Below are 8027 nucleotides of genomic sequence, written 5' to 3'. Positions count from 1 at the left end.
GAAAAGTTCATGTTTTCACAGACCCCACTTCTTCTTTTGGGTAGCTAGGCAGCTTATTAATTTTTAGCCCTACATCGCTCAAATGGTAGAATATGTGTGTAGATGTGTGGATGTGTCCTGGAGGCTCTGAGCTGAGCCTGTAGCTCAAATGGTAGAATATGTGTGCAGATGTGTGGATGTGTGGATGTGTAGATGTGTAGATGTGTGGATGTGTGCTGGAGGCTCTGAGCTGAGCCTGTAGCTCAAATGGTAGAATATGTGTGCAGATGTGTGGATGTGTGTATGTGTGGATGTGTGGATGTGTAGATGTGTAGATGTGTAGATGTGTAGATGTGTGGATGTGTGCTGGAGGCTCTGAGCTGAGCCTGTAGACCCACCCAGACTGAAATGCAGTAGAGGCGTCTAATGAAAGGCCAGCTTCCTCTTTGGAAGAGAACGTAAACATATCCAGCGCTTCAATGGGAAACATTTTGATACGAAATTGGACTTTTACTGGGTTGCAGTAGTTTTTGTTCTTAGTTTTTAGGTTGTTCCTTCGGTCATTGAACAGCACCAGGTTTTATAGAATGCTCTTTTTGCATTTCGATTAATGTTGTCTTCCATTAGTCTGGATTTTAACAGTATGTTTGCTTTGATCCATTTCTGTATTCCAGTGTTCAACTAGTTATAGAATAAGAAATATTCTTCATAAGCAAGTAGAACTTAATGTCATGCTATTTGGAATATCCCCATGTATTTATAAATGTAAAATTGGCCTATAATAATTATCTGTCCTTCTGAGTTTATAAGTGTACTAGCTTTGTAAAATGAGTTGGGTTGATAATTTCATATTTTTCTAGTATTTCATTTAGCTTTTAAGAGTTTACACACCTTGTGGCACCTCTTGTGATCTGTGGGTGTGTCTTGGTTTCTATAGTACCTCTTGTGACCTGTGGGCTGTGTCTTGTGATCTGTGGGTGTGTCTTGTGATCTGTGGGTGTGTCTTGTGATCTGTGGGTGTGTCTTGGTTTCTCCTGCACCTCTTTTGATCTGTGGGTGTGTCTTGGTGGTACCTGTTATGATCTGTGGGCTGTGTCTTGCTTTCCACATTGCTTTATTTTTATCTTGATGGATAAAATTCTTCCACATGAAATCTGGTTGAAAATCTTCAATGTGAAGCAAACAGAACATCTTTCTACTCAGAAACATCTTTCTACTGTAGGAAGCAGCCATGAAGGGTTTGATTCCCAGGCAACCACTGATGGGGGTTTCCTGACAAAATCCCATAGCAATTGTGTGCTAAACTTGTGTGTGGAAATAGTCACAGAACAGTTGACTCTGTGCTGTCCTCTCTTCAGCTCACTCCCCAGTGATCCTTGCCTCGTGAGGAGCATGCTGTGTTGATGTAGCTCGCCTTTTGCAGTAATTTAAACTTCTGCCTTTCCCTTTATCTTGATGAATCCTATTGGGTCTATCTGTATCAGGATCCATTTTAAATGTGTGATGTGTACACACGCACAGACCAGAGGACACCATGAGCTGTGTGCTGGTACTTTCTGTCCTATTGCTTTTGAGATAGATTCCCACTTAGCCCGGAACTGGTGGTTAGCTAGCCCCAACAGTGTCTGGTCCCCCTCCTCAGCAGTGCTGAGGCTAGCCCCAGCTTTTTACATGGTGGGTACTGCTAGCAAGTACTCTTAGTCACTGAGGCATTTTCTGGCCCCATGTTATCTTTTTTAAATCAGGTTTATTGTCCTATAACTGACATAGAGTACATTTTTACCCTTTTTACTGTATATTTCTGAGCTTTGACAGTCCCATTATGGAACCCCTCTTCAACAGAACCAGAATTCAAAATCCTCATCATCTAAAAACTATTTCCTTGTCAACCCTTTGCCCCAACTTTTCCCATGTCAGCTATTGCTTGTTTTCTGTGCCTGTTGTTTTGACTTCTCTAGAACAGCACACCCATAGAATCTATCTAGTCTGTAGCCCTCCTTTAATTGAAACATTTATTAAGATTAATTGTAGGTTCACATGTAGTTGCAAAAACAGTATGTGATAGATAATAGCACCCACTCCCTATATCGCAGTGTCCAGCAGAATTGTATGTAATGTGTATGTGCACATGTTCATTGCAGGTGAGAATCATATGTAAAGCTGCTGGGTGTGGTGGTGTGCACTGGTAATCCTTGATCTGGGGAGGCTGGGCTGAGACCAGAGGGTTGCTGTCATTTGCTATCCAGCGAGTGTCACCTAGTTAGTGAGCTCCAGGTCCGTGAGAGACCATGTCACTCAAGATTGTCCCTTGGCTCTATGATTACTCATAAGCGTGCATGTGCATGCATACTTGTGCACACACATGTGCATACATGCATGTGGGGAAGAGGGTGGCTGAGGTGATGCTTGAGATAGCCTTGGGTATGCACATGGTCAATCTTGTTTTGCATACACTAAAAAGAGATACTTATTCTAAGTTACTGAGTGGCATTTGTGATACCAGCTAGGTTACGCCATTAGTACTAACTGACACTACTAATGGCTTTTTCTGCATTTGGTCTGTCAGTACTGACGGGAATTGGTGTTTCCAGCCCACCACTACCTCCTGTGCTTGTGGATCACAGCCTACTCAGCCCCAGTGCTTCTTAAATCCGAGTTTGTCAGACTTACCACTGAATGGCAAAGGCATTTTTTTTTTTTTGTTTTGTTTTTTTCTGTCAGATGCCGTTTCACTTGTTTCACACACACACACACACACACACACACACACACACACACACATTTCTAGCCTGTGTTGTATGCCTTTGGCTTTAACCTTGTCTAACTCATTGCTTCATTGAGTTTGGAGAGGTAGGCAGTACAAGGTGAACTTACGAAGCCATTTTGAATAAAGTTCTGATTGTCATGGTAAGTGTATGCAGATGAAAAAAAAAATTAACTGCTGTCTGGTAGTTGTGTGAATTCCATCATCAAATGAGTCACATTTTAGCCATTAACTGGTAATTTTGGCAACCTTGAGTTAAAGAAATTGTGATTTTGAAATGTGGTACCACATGCCCTTAGTCCCAGCACTAGGGAGGCAGAGGCAGGAAGGTTGTGAGTTCAAGGCCAATCTGTTGTACTTAAATACTTTGTTCTTTAATGAAGGCGAGAGTAAGTAGTTAATGGAACATGTTGGATCAAGACCCTTGAGGAAGTCAAATGGGAAAGGTCTGTAGCTTAAGCTAATGAAGAAAGTAACCCTTGCAATGGAGGCAGCTGGACAGAGAGAAATCAAGCACTAGGACCACACATGTGTGTGGCAGAATGAGAAATGAGGCATTCTCCCACTACCTCAGGACATGGAGGCTGACACTGGAGCATCTGCAGCTCAAGAGCACATGGTGAGACACTTTAAAAAGTGAGGAGAAGAGAAAGCCATCGAAGAATAATTGAAAGGCGGCATTTGAATGTAGGAGTGAGAAACAAGTTTCTAGAATAGTGCTCATTATCACGAGCCACTGTGATAATCACTGTGGCTGCAATTGAGAGAAATGACTGTGTAGGGTAAGCTTGAGGCTCAGTACCTTAGCCCTGAAGCTTTGGGGTAATGAGCAGACTCTAAGTACATTTCTGTAAAGTGTGGACAGATGATCTCCAAGGTTCCTTCTGCCTACAACATGTGACACGTACCCGTGGCCTAGTGTCAGGAAAGTGGAAATCCATTACCAAATGTTAAGGAACCTTCTGTGCTGTGGGTATGGTACTGGCTCAGAGTGAAAGAAGATACGTTGTAGAGGAGATTGAATAGGAGTGGTCAGACGATACTTGGGATGTAGTTTTGAACCCCTCATATTGCCTCAGGAGCAAAGTAAACTTAACAAATTCTTTTCTTCTGGGAATTTTTTGTGTTTTACATGTTACATTTTTAAAATATTATTTATTTGTATTTAATGTGCATCTGTGTTTTGCCTGGATGGATGTCTGTGTGAGGGTGTCAGATCCTCTGGAATTGGAGTTATAAGCAATTGTGAGCTATGATGTTGATGCTGCGAATTTAATCCAGGCCCTATGGAAGAACAGCCAATGCTCTTAACCACTGAGCCCTCTCTCCAGTCCCACATGGTACCTTTTTTTTTTTTTTTTTTTTTAAAGGCGTGTGCCACCCCGCCCGGCTTTCTACCCCGTCTTTTTTTTTTTTTTTAAGATTTATTTATTTATTATATGTAAGTACACTGTAGCTGTCTTCAGACACTCCAGAAGAGGGCGTCAGATCTTGTTACAGATGGTTATGAGCCACCATGTGGTTGCTGGGATTTGAACTCCGGACCTTCGGAAGAGCAGTCGGGTGCTCTTACCCACTGAGCCATCTCACCAGCCCCACATGGTACCTTTTTAAGGAGAGGTACTTACCAGGAACTTCTGAACACAAATGCACAGTGCATGGAATTTTGCTCACTTAAGAAGCAAAGCTTATAAATATTAAATACTGTAAATTGAAAAGTTGGTTTTGAAGAATACTTAATTGTTAGAAACCAGTTGAGCTGTCTAAGACCACAGCTTTGGGAAGACATTGAGCAGTTGCTTTGTGAAACCCAGGAGCCCCAGTGCAGACAGTGTTCAGCTTGGATGGATTTTTGAGAAATAGATAAACTACCCAGACTAAAATACTAGGAAGAAATTTATTTCTAAAATGTTCTGGGCTTTTATAAATGAAGCCAGCCTGTCCTGGAGTAACCCTAAATTCATGGGAAGTGATAAGCTGTTCAAGAAGGGATTTCATGCAGAGGCTAACATCCATACACACTCTTTAGAAGAGCTAGAATAGTAGACTCCAGCTGCCTCCCTAGGTTTGCCTCAAGTATCATACCACAGAAGCCCCCCCCCCCCCCAAAGGCACTGTTGCCTCTGCAGTAAACCAAGGGTTTACTAAGGACAGTGCTCAAGCACTGCCCTTGACATTTGATCTCCAGACCAGCAGGATGCTGCCAGGCTCTTGACTCCAGGAATTAGTCTGATGACTACGAAGCTGCTACCTAGACTGTCCCCATGCTGTGTCTGCTGTATTCATTCTGGGCTGATTGATCCTGGCAGAAGCTAAATCTCATCTGTGAGGGAATCTGGGAAATGAAGTTCTCCGCTTTTTAAACTCTGCAGCATAGGAAGGCCTACCAGGAAGAGATTTAGCATATATAGACAAAAGTCATCTAGTTTAGGTATTGAAAGAAAATGTGTCAGTTAAGATCATTAATAAGAGTTACTTGAATTTATAAGGCATATGGGGCACTTAAGCTGTAAATAGATGAATAAGACATTTAAGAGAAAGGGGAGTCAAAAGATGTTAGTTGATTGGATGAAGGCAGTTGAGGAAAGAGAAGATAGGACAGGAAGATGCCAGACTGCTCAGGTTTTGGCTAGAAAAATTGGATAGTTTTCAGTACTGTTTATTAAGATATGAAAGATTGAAAGAAAAAATAATGGGGGTAACCGTGGATTATTCTGTACATGTTGGTCTTGAAAATGTATAAGACATTCCAATGTCCCAGCATAGATCATTTAATTTACTCATCTGCCACAGTGAGGCTTAGATTATAGGGAATGCTTATGGCAGAGATGAGTTCATTTGTCTGTAGTGTCAAGGGAGTCTGAAAATGCAAAAGTTACCTTTGTTAAATTTTAGTCTCATGTTTAAGCAGACAGGGGTTTACTATTAACTCCCTAATCCCCTTGTTGAATGTTTTCCCTGGAAGGACTCCTAGGGACTGTTCCCTCTGTCCTTTCTTGTTTCAGAAGGTCTCTAAGCTAGAATTATTGCTGAGCAGAGTTGGGCCAGGGACCTTGGCTGTTCTTCCTCACCAGACTGTCTGGTTGGTAATGGCAGCTTTCCTCTTTCCTCCCTCCTCCCTTCCCTCCCCTCTCCCCTCCGCTCCCCTCCCTACTTCCCTGCCCTCCCTCCTTTTCTCCCTTTCTCTTCCCCTCCCTCCTGCCTTGCCCCCCTCCCATCCTTTCCCTCCTTCTTGCCCCTGCAGAGGTTCACCATACCCCAATTCACCAGTCCCCTTGACTTCTTGGAATTTTGTATTTTCAGTTACTTCTTCCTAGGCCGCCGAGCTCCCGGTGCCTTTTCTTTCCATGGTGCTTGCTTTGAGACCGCAGTCTGCCTCCACTGTTGAACTTGTTCCTTTCCTTCCCTCCATTCTTCTTCCTGTGGTATTTCTTTCCATTTCTGTGACTTATGTATAAAAGTCTCAGAGTGCTGAAACATGGCGTGCATTAGCTCCCCTTGACCCCTTTGTTATTGCTTCTTTTCTCCCTTCTAGGAAGAGTTTGGGGGCTGGAATGTTGGTCTTGTTTCTATTTTTCTGTAGTCTGGAGGGGAAATCTTTAAGTTGGGGTCAGCTCTTTTGACCATAAGGGTTCTGCTGCTATTTTTAAATTTCATTTGCAGGTCCACAGTTGTTTCCAGGCGTATGAAGGCAGGTGACAGGAGATGTTGGGAAAGGTTTCAGCTATCTGGAACCTCAAGTCCTGGTGGGTTTGTTCACTTGGGTTTCTGTGTCCTGCTGTGCTCTGATCGCTTTGCCTTCGATGAAGCCCTGACATCCTGATGGTGGACAGACAGATAGGCTTCTGATCTCTGGAGGTTTTCTCTATTCTGGTTCTACCTTGACCTGGCTGACTCTTCCATCCCTGGCTCCATCCCTGGTCCTGCTGTTTTTAGTGAGGCAGACTTTCTCTCTTTACCCTCTTTCTCCACAGTGGTTGGTATGGTCTGAAGATCTGATTCTTGTTCTGCTGACCCACATACTACAGAGCTCCGGGCTCCCTTTGAAAAGTTCCGCTGTTTGGTTATACCCTCCATTCCTGTGTTGCTGCTGTTGCCCTGTGGATATGTTTGTTTGTTTGTTTTGTTTTGTTGTTTTAATCTGGGTTCCAGCACTGGGAGACAGTCTACAGGCTGACAGTCACACCATGCGCCCTCTCTAAGTCCCTCCTGAGGAGACTTTCGTCTCGGGTTTTCTAAGGAGTGTGTATCTTACTGTCGTAGGCTCCAGGGCAGCAGGGCTAAGATGCTGATGTCTTACTTGGATATGAACTTAGACTGTACAGGGGTTACTCACCAGTTTAATTTATGGCTGCCTTTCAGGTGGGAAGGGCAGGACGTAGCATCCTGCATTTGCTGACGAGGAAGCAGATCCAAAGGACTGAGCTGCAGGGTCACAGTAATCACAGCATAGACTTGAAAGTCAGGGCCTCTGCTATTTTTACTACACCCCATTTCTCCCCTCCATCTCTCAGCACAAAGTCTCACTGTGTCATTAGTGTTCTACTAACCTTGTTCTGACACCCATTGGACTGAGTAGAAGCCAGGAGTCGGAGGGTTGGAGCACAGTGCTACGTGACTGCAGAGTTCTGATCCTTAATTAACCTCAGCGAGTCTTAGTAATGGTAAAACTAATAATGGTGAATCCTTCCTCCTGTCTGGTATATAGGAGCCTGCCCAACTTCCTCTGTCAAATCAGACAATTCCTACAAAGCTGGCAGTGGATACAAGAATTTCCATGTAGGAATTTAATATTAGGGACCCTGTTCTCACCCCTATAACTCACTTTCCTCATTCTGGGCTTTGCTTTTTTTATTACTGTCCTGATGACAGAATATTATTTATTGTCTTCTTTTTTCCAAGAATGAGCCCTTGATCCTTTGATAACTGCTTTGTATGTGGCTGAGGCCAAGCTGGAACGTTGGAACAAGACTTCCTTGAAAGAGCTGGATAATGGCTGATCTTCACTTTGTTGTTCTGTGTAATTGGAGCATCCAGAAACATCTCTCCTCCCTTCCCCTGTATTACTAAGAAACAGGTGCTTAGGTGGTTTCCTTTCTCAGGGGTAACACCTCAAAAGGGTGCATGGACCTTTAATCCCAGCACTTGGGAGGTGAGTTCAAGACCAGCCTGTTCTACAGAGAGACTTCCAGGACATCAAGGGCTACATAAAGAAAATCCTGTTTCAAAAGGAAGGAAGGAAGGAAGGAAGGAAGGAAGGAAGGAAGGAAGGAAGGAAGGAAGG

General features: G+C 43.5%; 1 protein-coding gene across 3 annotated transcripts in view; it reads left to right on the top strand.

Moving 5' to 3' along the window:
* Tbcel (tubulin folding cofactor E like) overlaps positions 1-8027 on the top strand; it is an 85404-nt gene that overhangs the window by 76095 nt on the left and 1282 nt on the right. The window lies entirely within an intron of this gene.

This window comes from Mus pahari, chromosome 10, assembly GCF_900095145.1.
Source record: "Mus pahari chromosome 10, PAHARI_EIJ_v1.1, whole genome shotgun sequence".
In the NCBI taxonomy this organism is placed as follows: Eukaryota; Metazoa; Chordata; class Mammalia; order Rodentia; family Muridae; genus Mus; species Mus pahari.
This window is presented reverse-complemented; position numbering and strand designations above follow the sequence as displayed.